The 24608-nt window shown below is 34.0% G+C and overlaps 2 long non-coding RNA genes across 2 annotated transcripts in view; one reads left to right on the forward strand and one right to left on the reverse strand.

The window, feature by feature from the left end:
• Positions 1-24608, reverse strand: part of LOC126970345 (uncharacterized) — a 126114-nt gene that overhangs the window by 76127 nt on the left and 25379 nt on the right. The window lies entirely within an intron of this gene.
• On the forward strand, positions 2467-9478 carry LOC126970342 (uncharacterized). The gene is made up of 3 exons (XR_007730607.1): positions 2467-2624; positions 4088-4145; positions 6637-9478. It is a non-coding gene; the product is annotated as an uncharacterized LOC126970342 (long non-coding RNA).

A 24608-nucleotide genomic window follows, 5' to 3' on the forward strand; every position in this document is an offset into this window, starting at 1 on the left:
GAAGTAATTTGGTGATATAAAAATATTTTTGAAGTGAAAACTTTTTGAACCGCGTTGGGCACGTTTTGGATAAGTGAACATTATGAAATTTCTAATATTAAAACTAAAAGATCTAAGTTATCACTTCTATCGCTAGTCTTTACAAATGCCTATTTTTTTGTAATAATACGATACGATACGATACGGTATACGGTCTTATTTTATAGTTAAAAAAAAAATTGGTTCATGGGTTAACAGCACTGAACAAATTAATGAAAAAGAAAGATATAAAACAATGCCATAATCTCTTTACAAACATAGTAATAATTTTATTCTTTAATAATTGTAAACATGCACAAGAGAATAAGTCTTCACAATAATTCATGATGGTATTCTTAAGTTTGTTCTTTAGTTTAATTTGGCCATTTTTGTGTAGCGACACAAAAATGGCCGGCCGCCTTTCTCGGCTCCGTGTTAACCGTAAACTAATGATAACCGACACGTAGTATTTTTATGTTTGGTGTGGATAACACGCTCTATGCTTTTTTGTATATTGCTATTTTCAGTTATATTAAATACAAAAATTACATTGCTATGGGTAATTAACAATCTCATAGTGAAAAATTATCGTTACATATTTTTTTAAAGAACAGGAGTTTAGTTGAAAAATTCATTTACCGTTGAAACCATTTAGATAGAGCCTCTTTGAGCTACGTCTTATACTCGCGATATGTCAGTCACTTTGTTTTAGTGTGCGTGTTTGCTGAAAATAGAGGCTGACAGTTCACCGCTATCTTTCTTGACGTTATCACAGCTGTCACAATTTATCTAGACGTGCAAATTATCTAAGCTTAATATTATTGTTAGGAATATATGCAAATATAAGTCTTCTGTGAGGCGATATATTATCGCGACTTTCTTACTTCTACTAGCTTCTTATTTACATTGCTATAGTCTTCACAGACGGCCAGCCGTACAACTTATATTCAAGTAGTTCATTCCGTACCATAGAGCAAATACTGTACGTTACTAATTGTATTGCAACGCTGTGATGAGTGCGGAATGGTTAAATAAGTATGGACACAACTTTCAAAATAGAATAATGTTAAAGTCTATTTTAGTTGCATTTTAGAATTCTATGAATGCTTCGTGTTTGCTAAAATCAACTTGGAACCTTGGAACTGTGGTACTTGTTGTGTGTACTCTGTAGAGTATGTGTAACTTTTTAGACCTTACGCAGATTGGGAACTTTAATTTTGAAACTTGGTGCTTTAATCTCAAACAATGGAGGATGCGTAGATAAAGTAAAGCGCCGTACGGCGATAACAAGAACTGCTATGGACAAATTGAAAAAAATATGGAAGAACATAAACATAACAAAACCTACGAAAATCCGGCTCGTGCAAACACTTGTTCTTCCCATATTTTTTATGCTGCAGAAACATGGACTTTGCAACAAGTCGAGAAAATTAAAATTGATGCTCTGGAGATGTGGTGCTGGAGGAAAATGCTGGGAGTTTCATGGATCGAGTTTCGCACCAACGTGTCGATTCTTCAAGAACTTGGCATAAAATAACGCCTTTCGGTGTTAGTACAGAATCGCATTCTTATGTTCTTCGGACACGTCTCCCGGCGCGAGAGGGAGTCCATTGAGTGCCTTGTCGTGCAGAGCAAAGCGGAGGGCACCAGAGGGAGAGGAAGGTCGCCTGAGCGATGGACCGACCAAATTAAGTCTGATGTGGGCGGTCCATTGAACGAGTGTACCAGACTGTCGGCCAGCACGGAAAAGTGGCGAATGCTCGTGGGGCGTCACATTTGCACCCAAAAGATGTCACTTCGTGATGATCACGACCGCTCTGCCAAGAGCCAAACAAAGAAAGAGAACTTTTTAGAAGTTTGTCTAGTTGTGCTAACTTACGCAATAACTTACTACAACATTGTCGATATCTTTTACCACAGAGTAGGGATTGATACTTACTTTTACTTACATAAATGTTCGCATTTTAATTTAAAACTGTAATGAACATTCTTCCAAGGTGACAACTACAAAAATATAATTACGGGATGAAATGACAAACGGCCAAACATACGCGTCACCTGATGGTAAGTGATCACCGCAGTCCGTACTCTCTTGTAACTCCAGAGAGTTCACAGGGGCGTTGCCGACCTTATAAATCGTTGATTAAACGTATATATGAATTCGAAAACCGTAAACACATTGGTACGTGACGGGCGAGGATCGAATTGGGGCTCTGTGGTAAAAGTCCACGGTTCTACCCATTGTACTACCCACGCTTTTTAATATTAAATCTGTAAGGAAGTAAATTTTAATATTCTAAGGACTTGTTTTAATTTTTTTTAGCGCTATCTATAATTGCCTGTATCTAAGTTGCCGCTAGATAAACAATTGCCGTAACAATGCAGGTAATAAATACTAAATACGTAATAGAAACGTCGAGCTAACTCGGTCACTTCGAGGTTGTACATCGGCGTCGCTCGCTCGTCGCTATTTCCTATATTCAACAGATATTTTCATGATTTTCGTCAGTCGTCGAAGTAAATGTATAGTTATGAATACGTATGTGGTAATAACTTTACTTTTCATTGCTGCGCATGCGCAAGATTGCAGGACGAGTGGACAAACGGTAAGTTTTATATAACTTAATACAATTTAAAATTAGTGGATGTATTTTGTACAAACCAATAAACCGTACTGGCTATTGGCTGATTTAATAGATTCTTGCTAATTTAACTGTGTGTAGCTGTTTTAAATTTCATAGACATTTTAACAAAATCTTTAAACTGCACACTAAGCGTAGACTTATATATAAAACCTGTGGAGGAAAATTAGATTTGAAAAACCATAATATGTAGCGTTGTGTATGGTGTTATAGTTATGTGGGAATGGAAACAGCTTCGTCGAAAATCTTTATTTCATGGAAGTGGGATATTTTTCGTACAAATAGGTATGTTACGTTTATGAAAATTCATTACTAACGCGTTTACCGTTTGGGTGTTTGTTTTTTGTTATATTTGGATATTATCTATTTAGATAGAAAACTAAACTGGCCAGTCACAATTCAATAATAAACTATAGCTTTTTCCGATCTGGTCAAGCAATTACGGCAGATATCTACTGTGCCGAACTCCCAACAATGATAGCAAAACTAACAGTGAAACACTCCGACTCATGAATCGATAACCTGAGACCTTTTACAGCACGAGAAACCGTTTTAACTCCACAGTAACTGCAGTTAGAAACCATTCGTCAGCCTCCATATTCGCCAGAGCTTGCTTTAACGGACTACCATTTATTTCGTGATTTGGACAATTTTCTGCGTGATAAAAAGTTTTCTTCTCAGGAGGCAGTACAGTATGCTTTCACATAGTTTGTTGAATCTAGATCACCACAGTTCTATCGGAAAGGCATAAATGATCTTCCTATGAGATGGCAGCAATGTATAGATAATAATGATAATTATTTTGATTGGATAAATATGTTTAATTAAAAAATATATATATAATTTTTCAATAAAAATCGACAATTTCATACTTTAGCCCCAAATATATTTTGTTTTCCTTTTGTTGAAAATAGGTTATTTACATTAAATCAGTTTACTGCTTAAGCAATGTCGTTATTAACCTGGGTGAAATTTTTTTTCTGGCATTTTTTTCACAATGATATATCGTATAATTTCATGTTTATTCTGAATTAGAATGGCAAATCATAGACATAAACCTGGAATAAAAAAGGACCTAAGATTGAGCCTTGCGGTACACCCATAGATATGCTATTTAGCCAGTTGATCTATTTCCAATAATATCTACTCTTTGAATCACAACACAAGTACCATTTTAATAAATCTAGAGAAACATTTTTTCCCCATAGTGGTTAAATTGTATAAGTTCTGTAAATTATTCTTGATTTAGATTAGATTTATTATTTACTTAGATTTAGTTTTATTTTGTATTGTTGCCTAGCCTCGATGAACTTCTGTCATATGGTGGTTAACATACCGCTTATTTTTGAATGGATTATTCAAATAATTATTAGCAATCTTAAAAATGCACAGACTATAATATAACTATATGGATAATCTTGTTCCAGTGCGGTGCACACGAGCAGTGTTGTGGAGGATGTTGCTACGGAGGTCATTGTATTGATAGTGAGTATCAACCTTAAATTAAGTCGTGCTAAATTATTGCATTTGCGGGGCAATATGTTTAAAGATTGTGTGTTAGTGTATTTTAAAATATATATTTTTTTGAACAACCAGATCACTATCCATACACTATGCTTAATATTATATTGAACTTTTCATTAATACTTATACTTTAGTTGTAATTAGGGTTAATAAAATATATCACTTAAACATATTTTTAACCCGATTTTATTAGCTTCACACTTTACACACCTATAAAGGATCGATGACAGTACAATAATTTAAACAGTATGCTCCACTTTTATTAACTTGGTATTTATATCTGTTTTTATGTAACGGCATCTTCGAATCTGATTTTCGATCCCTTCAAAACCTCGGATTAATCTGAATTTTGCACACTGGTCAAGCATTGGTGCCAATTTAATAAATTATATAGTCTATCTCATTTTTTTATCAGGATCTTCAGGCGAAGTGATTTTTTGATTTGAATAATACACTCTTTTTTAAGAAAAACGGGCACCTAGGTAAATCACCTGTTTCACTGGTATCTACAGATTAATTCTTATATAAGTAGCTTGTATCACCATAATGCTATAAATAAATAAGCAAAAAGTAGTTTCTGTCAATTTCGTCTGTACGTGTAATTTCGTCTGTCGGAAATAATGACAAATATTACTAGAGTCTAAACAGCTAGTTGCGTATCTGTTCATTAAATAAAAAAGCAGGCCAAAACCTTAAGTTTTTTTAAGATATCCGATCTTACCCTTCGATTTAGAACATCCCAAATGCTCTATGGCATTGGGGTCGGGATTCCGATCTCGCCAATCCAAACGACAAATCACTACCTCTTGAATATACGCTTCCACAGCGCCTGAACGCGAGTGTTGTACGTTAGGAATAAGGACTTCTGATATATATATGTACCAGTGTGCATTCAAAGTGCCGTTTTCTATGAAGACTAACTCCGTACGGTCCAATACAATAATCGCCACACCAAATGTTACTGAGCCTCCACCACTTATGGTGAAGAAATACAACCTTAGTTTTATTTCTTCAAAGCAAACTTCTGCGAAACGTCCACCTGCCTTCGCTGGACGGCGACTGGATATATTGGCAGCGAGAAGCCGCCTTCTGACAGTCCATAAGCTGGTTTGCACACCTATAATTTCCTCTAGAGTATTTTTGAGGTCGACATAAGAAGATTTGCAATTCTCAATGCCTGGTTCACTAGGAAGCGATCATCTCAAGATTTATGCATGGTTCTCCTCCAGACCCAGGCTTTCTACTGACAGAACCTGTCACTTGAAATCATTGCCAAGTCCTCCGGACAGTGAAACGACTCAATTTAGCCTCTTGGGCACATTGACTACGCCCTTCCTCAAGTAGCGCTATAATTTTACTCGCTGTTATCGTTCTATTAATAGATGGTTAACCATTTTAGAGACCACTGAACTGCTTTGATGAATTAGTGTAATATGTTGATAACATACATACACCCTAAGAATTTTAATAGGGAGGATGGTCTTAGACTAGCGCCAGCATGGAATCTCACTCTGCAGTACAAGTGCAACAGAAATATCCGAAAGTATGGACGTCGTCAGGAGTGCGTGTCGTGAATTAGGGAATGAAAGACCAAAACGAATTAGGCGCCATGTGGAGAGATTGATGTACTATTAGTGTCAAGAGTTTCTCGCCGCATAAAATCTTCTATTGATTAATGATTATCAAACATATTTTATTCTGAGTTACAATTCTTGAATTTGTACATTAGGATTTTGTGTACGTACATAATTAGTAGCATTATTTAATCATATAAAAGTAATATATTTTAGCTATTTTATCTGATATTGGACCAATATATGTCAAACTACCCACATATTTGGTATTTGATTTTTGTTTACATTGTTGAATGAACAAACAAATTTAGTCCCATCACCTTTGTTACTTGTCTCTTCCGGGGGTAATACGTCACAACAGCCGACCAATCACAGCGCGTCATTTCATGGGACTAGGGTATAAAAGAGCGGCTTCCAGCTCATTTGATTCAGTCTCGTGCTAGATTTTGGCGAGACAACACGTCCTGAGGATGCCTCGTCTAGAGGCGAAACACGTGTCGAATTGTTTTAAAAACAAATATTGGCGGAATTAACACTAAAGAAAACTTAAATCATTTGTATAATTATAGATTTCCGCAAAGTAACGCCTAATTCAATAAATATATATGTATACCAAAATTTAAATCTTTTATGGATTTCTCATGGATTCCTGTCTGATCTGGACCAAATTACAAAGGGACCACTCGGGAAGCACCAGCTTTCAATTAAAAAAAAGAATTATCAAAATCGGTTCACCCAGTCGAAAGTTTTGAGGTAACAAACATAAAAAAAAAATACCGACGAATTGAGAACCTCCTCCTTTTATGAAGTCGGTTAAAAATGATGAATATTTTGTAGAAGCGCCGAATTATACTTACCCTAGAACTGTTTTTCTGCAGCGTACCGATCGTGTCTACAAACTTTCAACGTGTGCCGAGACCATCCCTGCATCGGTGAACAGAACTGCGTGCAGTATGTTCCGCCAGGCTGCCTTCGATGTGAACCATTACCAATTTGCCTGTAATCTGAAAATAATCAATACAACGAAGGAATATGAAGAAAGAATCGAACGCTCTGGTGTCAAAAACTATTAGCGTCCCATATATTATTATGCGCAATCAGTTTTTTTATTGTAAGATGTGATCTGACGAGCAAGACACCCTGGTAAATAATCTATTCTGACTCTGTAATGCAGTCACCACTCAGGATTTATTATTACGCTAAATACTAAGCAGCGTAGCGATTGTATTCGCCATTTTGAAAAATTTTATTCGTTACAGTAGCTACTGTGCTCTTCAAACTAAAACACAAATTTTTTTTTGATCATTTACTCCTTGTGACATAAAAAAGCACCTCACTGGTGGGGCATTAGTTAAACAATAGACCAGATCTGTCTGTTTGTCTGATTCTGTAAAGATTCAAAATATTATTGTATGTAGTCATCACTGGCATGTATGTAGTTAACACTGGCATGTATGTAGTTAACACTGGCATGTATGTAGTTAACACTGGCTTGTATGTAGTTATCACTAGGTAAATAAAATACTGTATAATGGGGTGTCAATCATCAGGTCAGGTATCAAGTAACCCCAATGCTTGTGTGACTGATATAGAATAATCAAGTGATTAAAGCCCAAATTAATGAAAAATGTTAAATTAATTTAAAATATATAAAATAGTTATAAGTTATTATTATGATTATTCAAGGTTGTCTAGTTGGGAATTAGTCTTTGCATTTTTATCAACCGGAAAGGAAAATAACACCAACATAACATCAAAAAGTTATGATAGTGCGCTATGGAAAAATGTAGAGCGCTTGTAATCTACGCTATAATTTATTCTGATTTGTTTTCAGCGGTTTCGGCTTGGCCTCCAAGGCTGCCTTGTTGTTCTCAGAACGCCATTTTTATTCGCGAGCACCTATATGTGACTCCCTCTATCGATTCAGGTTTAATGAAATTCCCACCCACGTTTTGGCGTAAGGCAAAATGTTTTATTTGTTTTCACAATAAGTGTTTAGTATAATAAATTTTATTGTAAGTAGAGGTCACAGAAGGCAGAAAGATAGGTGGATAATTAGGGAGGTATTAAGTGAAATTTACATATAAAGGTACACATTGTTTCTTCTTATTTAGCTTAGTTGTAGCAAACGTCATCATGTTGAATGACATGGCTTGTGGCAGCGTCATAGGGTGGGTCGTGACTTAATGTGTTCGAGGGGGGCGATGAGTAGTCCAGGCGTCATTTTTGTGAACAGTTGTTACTTGTGGCTGGATGATCCCCATTGAGAACTCCGGTTCTAGTTGTCATTTAAATTTGAAGATCGCTTGCCGGTCAGATTACGACTATCAGCGGTATTTTCTTTTACAGTGCCAATAATCTCGGTCGTAAACTCGCTATATTCTAACTAAAAAACTATCAAGTCTATACTTGCTTTTAGTTGCTTGCTAACATGGTTCCAGCCCATTTCGCTTCTCGTTATAAAACGGCGGTTGGACAAATGCCTCATTTAACAATTGAATCTTTTTGAACATTTCACAATTTGAAGCTAATACGCCTATACCTTTCACGCCTTCAAAAAATCTGGACACCATTTACTTAGTGAGTATTTTAAGTATCGTAAAACTTAATTATTACTGCAGAACGCAATTTAGAATTTAACGACTTCAAATGCTTGTAAATTTCTTCGATTCTTTAGTAAAAACGTCTACGAAACTGCAAGTCGACTAATGCACCATTTATTGCCGACTCAATAACGCTTTTTACAACTCAGAACCCATTACAGGGTCATTCTTTATATTAAATGAAAGATACTCTATTTCGTAGTAAGAGCATTATCTTTGTAACTACTGTAGCATTATTGGTGTTGCTATAAAGATTTTTGTGATGTCGTTAAATGAGTTGCTTGACTTGTAATATCAGTATAAACTGTAACCACCAAGATAAATGTGATTTACTAAACACTCAATTTAAACTGTTTTTTTTGGTAATAAATAAATATCTAGAACATGTATTAAGCGAGACGATGAAAGATAATGAGGACCTAGAGAGACAGAGACGGTCTCTGGCTGCAAAAAGCAATATCCTGGCTAGGCATTTCGCCCGCTGTTCCCGACAAGTAAAGGTCACCATGTTCAAAGCCTACTGCCAGGCACTCTACACCTCTCAGATCTGGTACAACTACACCAAAGCCACTTTTGACGCTTTCAGAGTGCAAAATAACAATGCGTTTCGATCTCTACTGGGGTTGCCATGGAGGTGTAGCGCGTCGGGTATGTTTGCGATGCTCAGGGCTTACGATTTTTATGCTGTAATGCGTAGCGCTAGAGCGGGATTTCTGACGAGATTATATATATGTTTTTAATTAATTAATGTTATCTAATTAATTTAGTAATGTTATATACCTTTTTTTAATGCAAAATTGGCTATGGATGGTATAATCTGTCCGAAATAAAATATTTTTATTTTTTGGTTATATCAGTATTATAGTGTTCTATCAATTGTAATGTTTACATGGTATTCAATTTGTCAGATCGTCCTACGCTTTTACTATATATTACTGATAAAATAGTTCTTAGATTAAGTCCTTAGATTAAATCATCATTTCGTATGAGTGAGTATGAGTTCTTTAATTTATATTTAGGTATTTAAAATAGAATTTATAAATTACAATTTCATATAAAATTTTTAATAACTTAACTTAAGTATTATTATAATAATAAACATTAAATATAAATGAAACATTGATTTTATTCGTTACCTAAAAAAAGATAATAATTAAAAAATACTTATAACATAATGTTAGAGGTTAATGATGATTCATATAGACATAGTGCTTATTTCTTGAGCTACGGAGATTAGTCGATATATTAATAATAATATCTGGACGACCGACCCTTGCTCGGATTTTTAAGAATGTACAAAACTTGAAAAAAAAAATACTATAGAACATCTGGATTCGAACCAGGGTCTTCTGCTTTCCAGATCACCCAATGTCCCATCTGAGCTATTATAGTCTTGTGTATATAATATATATATATATATAAAACACGGATAAATTACATTTTTTAATATTGAAACCTAGCTAGGTCGAATTCTCGCCCCCGAAACTACCTGTATACTAAATTTTATTAAAATCGTTGGAGCCGTTTCCGAGATTCAGAATATATCTTAATATATATATTTCTTGTGTGCGTGTGTATGTCACTGAACTCCTCTTAGACGGCTGGACTGATTTTGATGAAACTTTCTGTGTGTCTTCAGGTGGATTCGAGGATGGTTTAGATTCACAATTGAACTACCTCCTAAACGGCTGGACCGATTTTGATGATATTTTTGTGTGTTCCAGTGAATTTGAGATTGGTGTGTGTCTTCAGGTGGATTCGAGAATGGCTTAGATTCACAATTAAACTACATCCTAAACGGCTGGACCGATTTTGATGATTTTTTTGTTTGTTTCAGTGAATTTGAGATTGGTTTAGATTCTCAATTTCGTCCATATTTTATAATTCTCCTGCTCATGCGTATGTTAGTGAACTCCTCCTAACGGCTGGACCGATTTTTCAAATTTAAGCCGTGTGTACAGGACAACGTCTGTCGGGTCCACTAGTATATATATATACAAGAATTGCTCATTTAAAGATATTAGATTAAAGATATTAGATTCATATATCGTGACACTTCATTACGATGCCACGACATTAAAGCAACACAACTTTATATAACATAAGAACTACTTAACCGTTATCATAATTAAAGAAAATCAAAAATTAATGTATAAACATAATTTGAAATTTTAAAATTCTCAATCAAACGAATTATCTATATATTATATATAAGAGATTTCCACATATATAGTCACTCATCACGATATCTCTGGAACCATAAGACGTAGAGACTTGAAATTTGGTAGGAATATTCCTTTCGCCGAGTCAGCTAAGAACCGATTTTATAAAATTCCACCCGCAAGAGTTTTCTTTATAATGAACAGGACAACGTCTGTCGGGTCAGCTAGTAATATAATATAGATACTAGGTGGTGGTGCATAGAACAAATTTGGGTTCTCTTTTTTGCTCTTTCTTTAATCTTCAATCGTAATGTCCAATTTTAATAATTTAAAAAGTATTTTACAGGTATTGAAACGGTCTTAAATAAAGTATCGTATGAGATAAGGATTGAGCTTCAGTGGGGTCCACATATTACCCATCTAGCAGATAGACTCAGCTCTGCGGCATATGCAGTTAGAAAGATTAGAGAGTACACGAATGTTGCGATCGCTAGATTAGTGTACTTTAGGTATTTTCACAGCATCATGACGTACGGTATATTACTATGGGGTCATGCTGCTGACATTGATATAGTGTTTGCACTGAAAAGAGAGCTGTTGGTGCCATATATCAGCTTGGTTATAGACAGTCTCTCAAAGAAAAATTTAAAGAAATAAATATTATGACTGTTCATTGTCAGTACATTTATGAAAATTTAATATATGTTCACAAAAATCGTCACCTTTTTTTCAAATAATTTTCATTATTATAACACTAGAAATAAGGGATTGCTTGTAACTAATTCTAGTAGGCTTCATAAGATACATATTAGCTTTAAGGGTAAATGTATACACTTCTACAATAAAGTCCCAGCCACTGTTCAGGCATTATCTATAAATAAATTTAAATGTTTTATAAAAAAATGTCTCTGTCGTAAATCCTATTACTCTACTGCTGAATATCTAAATGATCGGACAGCCTGGGACTAGATTGTGATTATTTTATAGCGATAGAAATGACTGTACAATATTTTTTATTTTTATTGAAAAGAGCGCAAAAAAAAAGAATGCTGGGAGAGTTTCTTGCGCCGCTTCTTCTCTCTCAGAGCACCATTTGTTTCCGAAGCGGTAGTAGTAGTATCTAATAGTATAAGAAGTGACATCAAAAAGAATTCTAAAGGAATCAATTTTGAGAAAATAAATGCCTTTTTACGGAGGTATGAATAATATGATTTGATTATTGTCGGTACTTATATCAACATTTAAAATGTAAAAAAAAGAGTTATAGTGGCATAACTACAGTAGTTCAATATAATATGGTATTGTGGACTTTTTTTTATAGATATTTTTATATAATACTGTAGAACATTTTTTTTTCTATCATGAGTAGTTTCCGCTGCGCACGTGATGACAGATTTTTATGAGTAATTTTTTTTACATCTTGGGTTAATTTTTTTTTTGATTATTTATATATGTACTAGCTGACCCAGCAAACGTTGTATTGCCGATATTAAAATCGCGATACAAAAGTAACTGTTGATCGTAGATGGGTGAAAATTTGAAGTTGTATGTATTTTTTAGTGCTGACTCATAATCAAACAAAATAAAAAAAAAATGTCAAAAAAATTAAAAAAAAAAACGTGTGGACTACCCTTAACATTTAGGGGGATGAAAAATAGATGTTGTCCGATTCTCAGGCCTACCCAATATGCACTCAAAATTTTACGAGAATCGGTCAAGCCGTTTCGGAGGAATTCAATGTTTAACACCATGACACGAGAATTTTATATATTAGATATACAACTAATATGCCACTCAGTGAAGATGCAGCTTTCTAATGGTGAAAGAATTTTTGAAATTGGTCCAGTGCTTTTGTGTGAAAACATTACAAACATACATACAAAAACACAAATGTTCCCTCTTTATAATATTATAGTTTAGATTATATTATTTTTTCGACATTTGAAATATTGGGAAAAGCTTACTCAAAAAGGGTTTTAATGGATATCAGATTAAAGTGTCATACCTTCCTTTTCATAAGCCAGTTTCACCCTCATTTATTTATTCAATGGATAAAAGAGCTCTTGAGCAGACATTTAGCTGAAAAGGTCTTTTATTAGATGATTTCAATTGAATGTTATTACCTTATTCCAATTTTTATATTAAATTCAAACAGTATTATATAAAAAACAATAATTTTAGCCAGATGTATTGTTGGTAGGACTATTTTAAGCCATATTCAAGAACTGACAGAATGAATAGGTTGGCGTACGCTCCTGTGATTCCTCTGGTGTCACATCAGAGTATGGGCTGTGGTGATCACACCCAGGTGAACCCTTTGTATGTTCGTTTGTCCCTCTCTTCACACTGTCTCTACGACTCAACAGCGTCCGGCAGACATCTTTGATTGTGAATGTTAGTTATATAGCCATAACACAAAACTTTATACACACATACGCGAAGACTTTTAAATGGTTATCTTTCATAAATATAGGTGTTTATATAGTTTTAATGTACCCACTGTTTGTTTTCCAAATAAAGTAAAATTTAGTAAAAATATAATAATAAAAATATTTATATGCATTTTAAAAAAACACATAGAACCAAAGAAAATTTTGTAAAAATGTCCTGGAAAATATGTAGAAAAATTTTCAAACTTAGATGAAATAGCTCAAGGTATATCATACCTATACCTTAGATAAAGGATTTATCTCCACTGCGCTCCAACTAGATACCGAACAACCTAAGAACAATAGCTTTTTTTACGGCAACTATTAGATGCTTGTGTGTGTTGTGCGCAAATGCAGTCTCTAAAAAGACAATTATTGATACCGATATGGCTTCTGCATCCATACAGAATATATATAATCACCCAACTTTAGTTGTGGGGATTAAAGAATACACCTCATTAGATAAAGGTCCATTTATTATTCATGTTTCCCGCACTGAAGAAGATCCCTCTTCAGGTTTAACAATAAGACCTATAAAATTTGATCAACTTTTACACAGACATAAAGTTGCCAACATATGCCCGGAGGGTATTAAAAAAGTTGGTAGGAATAAAATAGCAGTAATCTTCAAATCAGTTTCAGATGCCAACAAATTTTTAGATAAAACACTTTTAACTGCAAACAAATATCAAGCAAATATACCTAATTATAATATTACAAAGATGGGTATTGTGCGCCAGGTTCCGGTGGACTTATCCATGAATGAGTTTGTTGAGTCAGTTGATCTTCCCACAGGTTGTGGAAAGATTTTAAAAACTCGCAGACTCAATAGAAAAGTTATTGAGGATAATAAAGTTTCGTGGATCCCAACCCAAACTATAGTGATTACTCTCCAAGGACAATCACTCCCTACCAGAATATTCCTATTTCACAACTCCCTTCCAGTAGAAACTTACCTTTTCCCTACCATTCAATGTCAGAACTGCTGCAGATTTGGACACATTAAAACTACATGCAGATCCAACTCAAGGTGTTTTAAATGTGCCCAATCCCACTCTAGTGACACATGTAACATAATTGAAAAAGATGCTAATTGCATTAATTGTTCTGGACAACATTTTGCCACCAATAAAGGTTGTCCTGAACATGGTAGGCAAAGGTCAATTAAAAAAATAATGTCGCAAGAGAACATCTCTTATGAAGAGGGCTTACAAGGCCATTCACAGAAATTCTCAGTAATCCTTTCTCATCCCATAATGCCCATACATCCCACATGAGCCAGACTAATATTCCTTCTGCTCCCACAACCTAAATAGGAAAACTGTTACTTCTCTTCCACACTCTAGAGCCCCATTAAGCAAGTCCTATGATAAAACTGCTCATCAGGCCATTATTGCTGAGGTACCTTCAGTGTTCCCCAATGGGTCAGCATTAATGCATCAGTCTATTCTCTCCTCTTCAGTACAGAATGAAAACCTCCTGGAGGTTCTCCTGTCACTCATTCTAACTCTCATATCAAGTAACACTCTTAACATACCGTACAACGTTGCCCATAAACTATCTCACATCTTATCCCTTTGTAATAATCATGGCCCCGGTGTCCATTCTGCAATGGAACACCAGAAGCCTACGTCCAAGGAAACCAAGCCTTATTCATCTTATACATATCCAGGCCAGCCATATCTGAGACATGGCTGGCCCCTGGATTACACTTCAGGGTCCCGGGCTATGCATGCCTCAGGGATGATCGAGCAGATGGCGCAGGCTGTGCCTTATTTATAAGACGCACCCTTCCCTTTTCCCCAATAATCCTTCCAAACCAACATCCCGGTATAAATATTGTTGCTGCAAAAGTTTTGATCATCTCCATGGTCTCTATATACATCCCTCAACCTCATTCAACTATGATTGCAGACATCCTCCATTTAATCTCATCTATGATTTAATGGGAGATTTTAATGCACATCACATGTCTTGGGGCTCTAGCAATACTGATTATTTTTCTCTTTCCCTTCTTGATATTTTTGATGAATGTAATCTCTGCATAATAAATGATGGCTCTCCAACCCGCATGGTTGCTCCTTCTCAAAATCCAAAAAGTGTAGTTGACCTTACCCTATGTTCTCCTTGTCTTGCTTCTCTTATTTCTTGGAACATCGTTCAAAATTCCAATGGCAGTGATCACTACCTATTATCATTTCATTACCTGATAAAGTAAACCCTGCCCAAAATTTTTCCCCTTCTCTCAAATACAGATTATCAAATGCTAATGGCAGAAATTTCCACCTGCCTTGATGAAAAAATTTTAAGCATTCCCGACCCTAACCATTCAAATGCTGTTGAAAATTTTAATAAATTAGCAGAAGCCATGATATTTAGTGCTGACCAAAATTTTCCCATAAAAAAACCATCCAATAATAAAATTTCAACTCCTTGGTGGGATTCAGAATGCACCAAGGCTGCTAAGGATAGAAAATGAGCAGAAAAAACATATAATATTTAAAATTATAAAAAAGCTGCTGCCAAGGCCACTAATTTATTTGCCAAAAAGAAAAAACAAGGTTGGATCAATTTTTGCTAGAGCTTATCTCCTTGTACTCCATCTACAATTGTATGGAAACAAGTTAAAAAATTTAGGGGTTTTTACAATCCTTTGGAACATGACTCAAGTGTGGATCCATCTGTATGGCTTGAATCCTTTAGGTTGTCACCCCCTTCAGTTCCTAATGAAGACTATCTCCCTTCACCTCCAATCCCTCTCTCAACTCATAGTTTAGACTCCCCTTTCTCTTTATCAGAACTTCTTCTGGCATTGGATGGCTTAGTTGACACTTCTCCCGGGGCCGATGGCATCCCCTATTCTTTCCTTAAGCAATCTTCAATCAGATCCCAAGAATACTATCTCAAAATCTTGGAAAAATCAAGTGATCATTCCATTACTCAAACCAGGTCAGAGTCCATCTAAAGCCACCAGTTATAGACCAATTGCCCTATCATCTGCTCTTGCAAAATTATGTGAACATATGATCAAACATCGACTTGAGTGGTTTGTTGAATACAATAACCTCATTTCCGATTCCCAGTATGGATTCAGAAAGGGGAAGAGCTCATTAGATAGCTTGGGTATCCTTACCACTGATATAAAATTAGCACTTTTCCAAAAAGAACCTCTTTTGGCAGTTTTTCTAGATATAGAATCCGCATATTATAACGTGTCTCTTCCTCTGCTCAGGAGCAAACTCATTCAGCTGAGTATTCCAGCGAAGTTATCTCGATTCATATGCAATATGCTAATGGAGCGAACAATTACCATTAAAGGCCCATCCTCATACCTACCACCAAAATCAGTTTGGAAAGGTTTACCTCAAGGTTCTGTTCTCAGTCCTTTACTATACAACCTGTATACCTCTGATATTTCTAGCACAGTTACCCCCTTTTGCCAAATCTTGCAATATGCAGATTATATTGTTCTACATACTTCTGATAAGTCTATACAGGATTCTTCTAATCGTTTGAGTCATGCTCTAGAATATCTCTCATCATACCTCTTTCAACATGGGCTAACACTATCACCTTCCAAAAGTAGGGTAGTTCTATTTACCAACAAAAGACGTCTCCCTGTAACCAAAGTCAAAATTTACAATATTGAAGTACCTTTTGTCGATAATGTTAAGTTCTTGGGTGTATGGTTGGATCAAAAATTAACAGGTGTAAAGCACTTTAACTACATCACCCTAAAAGTGTGAAAAGAATATTAATATCCTTCGCTCATTATCTGGCGTTTGGTGGGGGGCTCACCCCTTCACCCAAAGATTGCTTTACAATGCCATAATTCAGGTAATAAGGCAGGTTTAGATAAGTTAGACAAATTACAGGCAAAATGTTTGCGCATTATATTAGGAGCTATGAAATCTAGACCTATTAATGCTATGCAGGTCGAGTGTGTAGAACCTCCCCTCTCGCTTCGTCGACAATTCCTCGCTAAAAAGCTGCAAAAATTAGATCAATTAGTTGGCTTATACAACAATAACCAAATTTCTCAAGATAAGAGATCATGTCTTGCCCATAGTTACCTATTGTACTCTCACCTCCCTAACCCCTTTTTTCAATTTTCGAAATTACCTCTATTCCAATGCCTTTCAACGCACTCACCTTCCAACCCTTAATAATTTTAGATCTGGGCATTAATAAGTTCACCATAGAAGCTAGCTAAACATTTTCTCATGTTATGCATTCAGATTTCCAAAATTGGCATAAGATTTTCACTGATGCTTCTAACACATGAGCCCAGTTGGTGTTGCAGTATGGATCCCCTCCACAAGAATTGTATTAAGTTATAGCTGTCCAACTGTCACTTCGGTATTCACAGGGGAAGCAATTGCTATACTTGAAGCTATTTTATTTATTAAGTCCCATGGCCTGCACAATTCTATTATATTAACGGACTCCATTATGTTTTCCTCTTCTTAAGTATAAAATTAATGTTTCAAATTCAAAAATAAAATGGTTGTCCAGAGGTATAAAAAAATCATGTGCAACAAAAAGAAAATTAAGGTATCAATATTATAAGAATAAAATACCTGCCAACAAAAACAAATTTAATAATTATTCAAAGATTCTCAACAAGTGTATAGACCTAGCTCAGAAAAGTAGTAACAACAAATATATACTTTACTCGAAAAATAAATGCAAAGCGTCGTGGAATGTGATTAAAAATAAAACTAACTCTAATGTAGGAAGTATCGATGAAATTAAATATGAAAATAAAATTATAAATAATCCAACTCAGATTGCTACTATTTTTAATAATTATTTTATAAATACAGTCACACAAAGTCAAAGTCAAAATGTAAAAAATAAAAAACCTACATATAAATTAAAACATAACAATTCAAATATTTTCTTAATGCCAACTGATGAAATGGAGATAATAACCGTTATTAAGTCACTTAATAATTCAAATTCCACGGGCTGCGATGAAATAGCAACAAAGGTAATAAAGGAATGTGCAAAGGAACTAGCTCCAGTCCTAGCCTACTTAATAAATCTATCTTTTGAAGAAGGTACTTTCCCATAAAATTTAAAAAAGGTAAAAGTAACACCTTTACTCAAAGCGGGTGATAAAAAGGATATTAACAACTATCGACCAATCACACTCATTCCTGTTATCTCAAAAATTTTTGAAAAGATACTGCACAAGCGATTAACATCTTTTTTAACTAAACATAATATCATTTTGGAGGAACAAAATGGTTTCCAAAAAGGAAAATCAACAACTTTAGCGTGTTTTTCGCTAATAAAAGAAATATCGGAATGCATGGATACAAAAATTCCAGTAACATCAGTATTTTTTGATATGAGCAAAGCTTTTGACAATGTTTGTCATGAAAAACTATTAGATAAATGCGCTCAATATGGTATTCGAGGTCTAGCAAATGACTGGCTTAAAAGTTATCTTTCAAACCGTACTCAATACGTTGAAATTGCTAAATTAAATAATAAACAAGAAGTAATACCTTATCGATCAGAACTTAGACTTAAAACAAAAGGTGTACCACAAGGAAGTATATTGGGTCCACTTCTATTCATAATCTACATAAACGACTTACCTAGCATTACTACTAATAACTGTACTCTTTTTGCTGATGACATCTCTATTGTAATTAAATGTAACAATGAATTGACATATGATATAGAAATTAATAAAACAATAAACGACACAATTGGATGGCTTACTGAAAATAACCTGACTGTAAATATAAAAAAAACAATGTATATGCAGTATTATAATAAGAATGGGAAAGGAAAAGATATTAATGTTAATTATCATAATGAGAATATTAAAGAAGCACAACTTGTCAATTTTCTTGGTATTTATATAGACAGTAACTTGTCCTTCAAGTCACATATTGACAAAATTAGCAAAAAAATTAACCAACATGTATTTGTCCTCAAACGCGTATCAAAAACAATAGGTGAAAAAACAGCGCTAATGGCATATCATGCATTCGTGGTTTCAGCTTTAAGATATGGATTGGTCATATGGGGCAACTCGGTGAGCATAGGGCATTTATTTATTGGACAGAAGAAGTGTATCAGGGCGGTTTGTGGAGCCGGCCCCCTAGATTCTTGTCGACCGCTATTTAAAAAATTGAAAATTCTATCGCTGCCATGCCTATACATTTATGAAATAAGCCTATTTGTTCAAAAACATATGTGTGATTTCTATACAAAAAAAAGCCAGAAGGTTTTAAATACAAGGTATCCAAATAAACTCATAATGCCCTTCTGTAGAACTGCATCTTTTAGTAGAAATTGTTTCAGCATGTCTGTGAAAATATATAATAAATTGCCCAATGAATTGAAAGATTTACCGTTCAAAGTTTTTAAAAGAAGACTGCATCAGTGGTTAACAAATAAGTGCTTCTATAGTTTAAATGAATTTTTCAATACAAAATGAATTAGTCTATTTGGTAATAATATATGTAAATTAATATACTTTTATGACATTGAATTTGTTAATATTATACATAGGTACTAAATGAATTATTAAGTTATTTACGTCTCATATTATAATATTATATAAGTATTAAAATTTCATTTTATAAATATTATTGATATCATTGTGAAATCCGACATGTTTCAATATAACAGTACGATTAGTGTTTAGACAATTTTGTAACATATTTTGCATGTCAATTGACGAAACATATTGGATTATCCATTATATTGTTAACACCTTAAGTACAATGTTTCCTGCAAATAAATTTCATTTCATTTCATTTCATTTCATTTCATTTCATTTCATTTCATTTCATTTCATTTCATTTCATTTCATTTCATTTCATTTCATTTCATTTCATTTCATTTCATTTCATTTCATTTCATTTCATTTCATTTCATTTCATTTCATTTCATTTCATTTCATTTCATTTCATTTCATTTCATTTCATTTCATTTCATTTCATTTCATTTCATTTCATTTCATTTCATTTCATTTCATTTCATTTCATTTCATTTCATTTCATTTCATTTCATTTCATTTCATTTCATTTCATTTCATTTCATTTCATTTCATTTCATTTCATTTCATTTCATTTCATTTCATTTCATTTCATTTCATTTCATTTCATTTCATTTCATTTCATTTCATTTCATTTCATTTCATTTCATTTCATTTCATTTCATTTCATTTCATTTCATTTCATTTCATTTCATTTCATTTCATTTTCATTTCATTTCTCCAAAAGCTGCCTTCAATCCATCCTCCCAAATCCATTTCGCTCAAAAAGTAGGATTCCAATTATACTTAAGATAAGATAAAACTTGAAAGAGTGCTTTGATATCGACATAGTTCTAGCATGGATACCAGGCCATGCAGGTATAATCGGCAATGAAAATGCTGATGCTTGTGCCAAGTCAGCTTCTCATACAGGTTCCCAACAACATTCTCAAATCTTCTCTCATGACTTGTGCTCCACCTTGAAAATAAATATGTTTGAGAAGTGGTCAAACATCTGGCAGGTTTCCAAAACTTCTAAAGGCGTCTTTTATGGTGATATACAACCTTTAATCCCCTTAAAACCGTGGTTCTCGAAATTTTGATTCCCCAATAAATCAATAATATCAACAGTTTGTCGGTTACACTTAAACCACTCTTGCACTCCAGTATTCCTAGCCAAAATAAGAATTAGAGACCATTTTCTATGTGACTGTGGACTTGATGAGGGAAATGTAGACCATTTGTTCTTAAATTGTCCTTTAATGAAGTCTTCCTTGTACAATTTTATACCTCCTGAAATCCCTTGCCCCACCTCCATGAAATGCCTCTTCACCTTTGTTTTCACTCCTTTACTTTTTCTTTTTCTTTACGTTTTCAATACTTTATGTAAATATATTAAACAAAATAATATTAAGTTATAACTAACACAATAAATGTTTTATATAAGTAATATTATCAGTGTTTGTCCATTATAATCTAACAGCATGTATATTTGTTTCAGGTATAATAAGAAAATAAATCTGTTTTGATTATGGGCACCGGTCATTACCATAATCACTTGTAAATTCGTTTACACCGATCAAATGACACACTCTAAGCTTGTTGGTCTACTGAAACGTGACATTGGCGAGTTGTGGTGCCCCTTCCACAGAAGCCACTAGAAAGAATAGAATAGAATAGAATAGAATATTATGATTGATTAGATTAGACATGCCAATTAATTATAACATTTTTTTAACGACTTACTTTGTTAGTACTGTTTTATATAATAATACCTATAATTTTAGAAATAACTATAATAGCATATTGATCTTTGGTTAACTTGATTCGTGTAAGTTAGTTGGCACTACACTAACAGTTGGTAGCATAATATATAAGCCAGAGTGCTCAGTTCGAGAGCACATTAAACATTGTGAATTGTAAGGGGTAACGGTGCCTAAATTGTTATTAAATGTAATAGTTATTAGTGGAAAGTGCAAAATACAGATATAACAATTTTAAGTGAGTTTAAATTACCAACCCCTTCTACACTTGTGTGTAGTAGGGGTTTAATATTTATTCATTCATAACAATATTATATTAGAAAACAATTTGTTATGTTTTAAAGTGATAAACCTCCATTCTGGGATTAATTACACAAATAAAATTTGAAAACAATATTTTATGAACGATGCGGGACTTGAACCCGCGACCTCTCGCGTTCCGTGCGAGCGCTCTTTCCAACTAAGCAAACCGTTTGAGTGAAGTATCGTCATAAAATCTTGTATGGTTTGTTCAACTCTCATCCAACTCATAAAATTTTGTTTTCAAATTTTATTAGTGTAACAATATTATTACCCACACATAAGTGAATTTGACCTCGTGTTTGTTATAAGCAATGCAGTTATGAGTTTAGTTTTCTATGGCTCCCAGGGTGACACGGCTGCTAATGAAAACTAGTCTCAGGACATTTCTGACTTGTGGACATTATAATGTCCCTTTATAACAGTTTTAATTATGTTGTGTATAAACTGCAAGGTAGGTATGATGTATACAAAATTGTAATCAAGTAATGTTTACAAACTAATATAACTTTGTTATACGGACACCTTTAGGGGTATTTATTTACTTATCATTTTTAAAAGATTTTTTAAGAACAATGTTGGTTATTAGCATCTATGAGGCATAGAGGTTAGAGTTGATGTTGTCATAAAATGATAATAATTAATATCGTAAGCAGCTTTTACATTGACGGTTTATAATTGCCAATTTTTAAAATGTTAAAATGGATATAGTATGTTATCCTTAAGAGATAGACATATGCCATTGCGGACTTTTCTGTTGGACTTCATAACATACATAATTCCACTATACATTATTTTGTTATATCTCAAAGGGCTTAGACAGCGTTTACGTTGAAAGCTCCCAGACGGCTTATTCCTTTTCGACACCTCCAACAAATATCGTTAATGATTTTTTTTATTAAAAAAACGGACAAGACGAGTAGGACATTCAGCTGATGGTAATTTATACTCCCTGCCCATTACAGTGGACTGCCGCTCAGGATTCTTGAAAAACCCCAAAAATTCTGAATGGCACTACAACTGCGCTCGTCACCTTGAGACATTAGATGTTTAGTCTTATTTGCCCAGTAATTTCACTAGCTACGGCGCCCTTCAGACCGAAAAACAGTATTGCTTACACATTACTGCTTCACGGCAGAAATAGGCGCCGTTGTGGTACCCATAATCTAGCCGGCATCCTGTGCAAAGGAGCCTCCCACTGGTAAATAAAAACTTAACAAATCATTTATTAAAACCTTCCTAGAAAATCACGCTATCCATTGGTGAAAATAGCATGAAAATTGGCGGAGTTTTTGAGTTTATCGCGAACAGACAGACAGACGCGGCAGAGGACCTTGTTTTATTATATTATGTAGTGATACACATATTATTCTGGAATTGTTAATATTCGGTCTTTTAAGGGTCTCTGAATTACCAAAGGGTCCAAAGAATCACGAAACAGATAATATTAAATCAAAACTATTTTTAATTCACAATTCCAATCGACTAAATAACCGAACAATAGCTTATTTTTAACCGACGAAAGAAACGGAGGAGGTTCTCAAGACGACGAGTGTATTTTTATGTATGACCACGCATAACTTTCCACAGAATTTCGATTTTGATAATTCTTTTTTTATTAGACAGGGATATTTTTCGTACCTCTTATGAAAAATATTTCAAGTTGCAACTTATCTCCCCAATATGAACGGACGGTTATTGGATGACAAGACGGCTGGTAAATTTTACAGCTAACGTACTGACGGTAAATAATGTTATAGAAACGCTACAATCGTTCTTTCCATTCAAATGTCTTACTGTCAGTTATCGGTAGCCCTATCATCTGTTGGTTATCTAACAGTAAAATGCCATTATGGTTGGTTTTGATATAAAAAGTTTTCAAAAACGTCGCGTAGTAATTATTATTGGGCGTGCCAAAAACTACTCGTTTCTAGTAAATAGGAACCGGGCAAAAAATTTAATAAATGTAATATTATGGTTAGAAATTTGAATCCTAGTTGCAAACCATAAATTCGCATAGAAATATTGAAATGTACATATTAACTGCTTATCTAATTAATTCATTATTCAATATAATGTCATTGTTTATCATTCGTCTTAAATATCACCTAAGATTTTTGTATAAGCAAGTTATTATTAGCTCAAAAAAGTAACTTAACGATGTTATGCTAAGCTGACAATAAAAAATCACCAGCAAATTACTTTTAAAACCGAAGCAATTCATTTCCAAGTTAAATACTTTTCGAAATAAAATGTCACAAAGTAAAAGTTTGCGCGTTATCAGAGAATTGCCACTTTTATCATATTAGACCTTCTAATGAAACTAAATGAACTTCTAATGAAATTCAGATCACCATCACTATCTCATCTGAGAAAAATACATTATGTTAACACGGACGAGTAAAATAAGAAGGACTCCGTGTCACCTTACATATCAGTGAGGCACCAAAACAAGCCGGTAAACGTGTAAATAAATAGCCCCACGCATACACTTACACTAATACAAGCCAATCGACCGTCATTATGAGATTTGCCATCGTCTGTGACAGATCAGTTTGCGTCGCAACAAAATATTTTAAAAATGCCGTCGTGCGTTGTGAAAAATTTGTAAAAACGATACTTTATAATTATTTGTGGCCATATATGATTACTTAAAGGAGAAAAAATTGTGTATCTGGTATACCCCGTAACCGCACACACACTAGCATAAAGGTGCTTCACTTGCTAATATCACGGCGCGGAGCCCTTCTTTTTTTTCTAGTCCGTGTATGTTAATTGTGTAGCGCTTAATGAAATGTTTCAAACTAGAATTATAGAATAGAACTACCAAACCATATACCATGCCTTTTTGTACGCCTTTTTTGAAGTCAGTAGAAAGATATATCAATGGATAATTTCCAGCTTTGTCAGAAATTTATCAAATATTCAACTGGACATCAAAACAGAATTTCACAGACTCAAACCTATGTTAACTTAAATATGTTATTTTGTGTAGATATCTCACTGTTAGTTGTTAATAAAATATTTTAAACATAGAATCATAGGTAATACGGATATTTTTAAACATAATTTGTGATAACTTTACATCGTC

Source organism: Leptidea sinapis, chromosome 20 (genome assembly GCF_905404315.1).
Source record: "Leptidea sinapis chromosome 20, ilLepSina1.1, whole genome shotgun sequence".
NCBI classification, from domain to species: Eukaryota; Metazoa; Arthropoda; class Insecta; order Lepidoptera; family Pieridae; genus Leptidea; species Leptidea sinapis.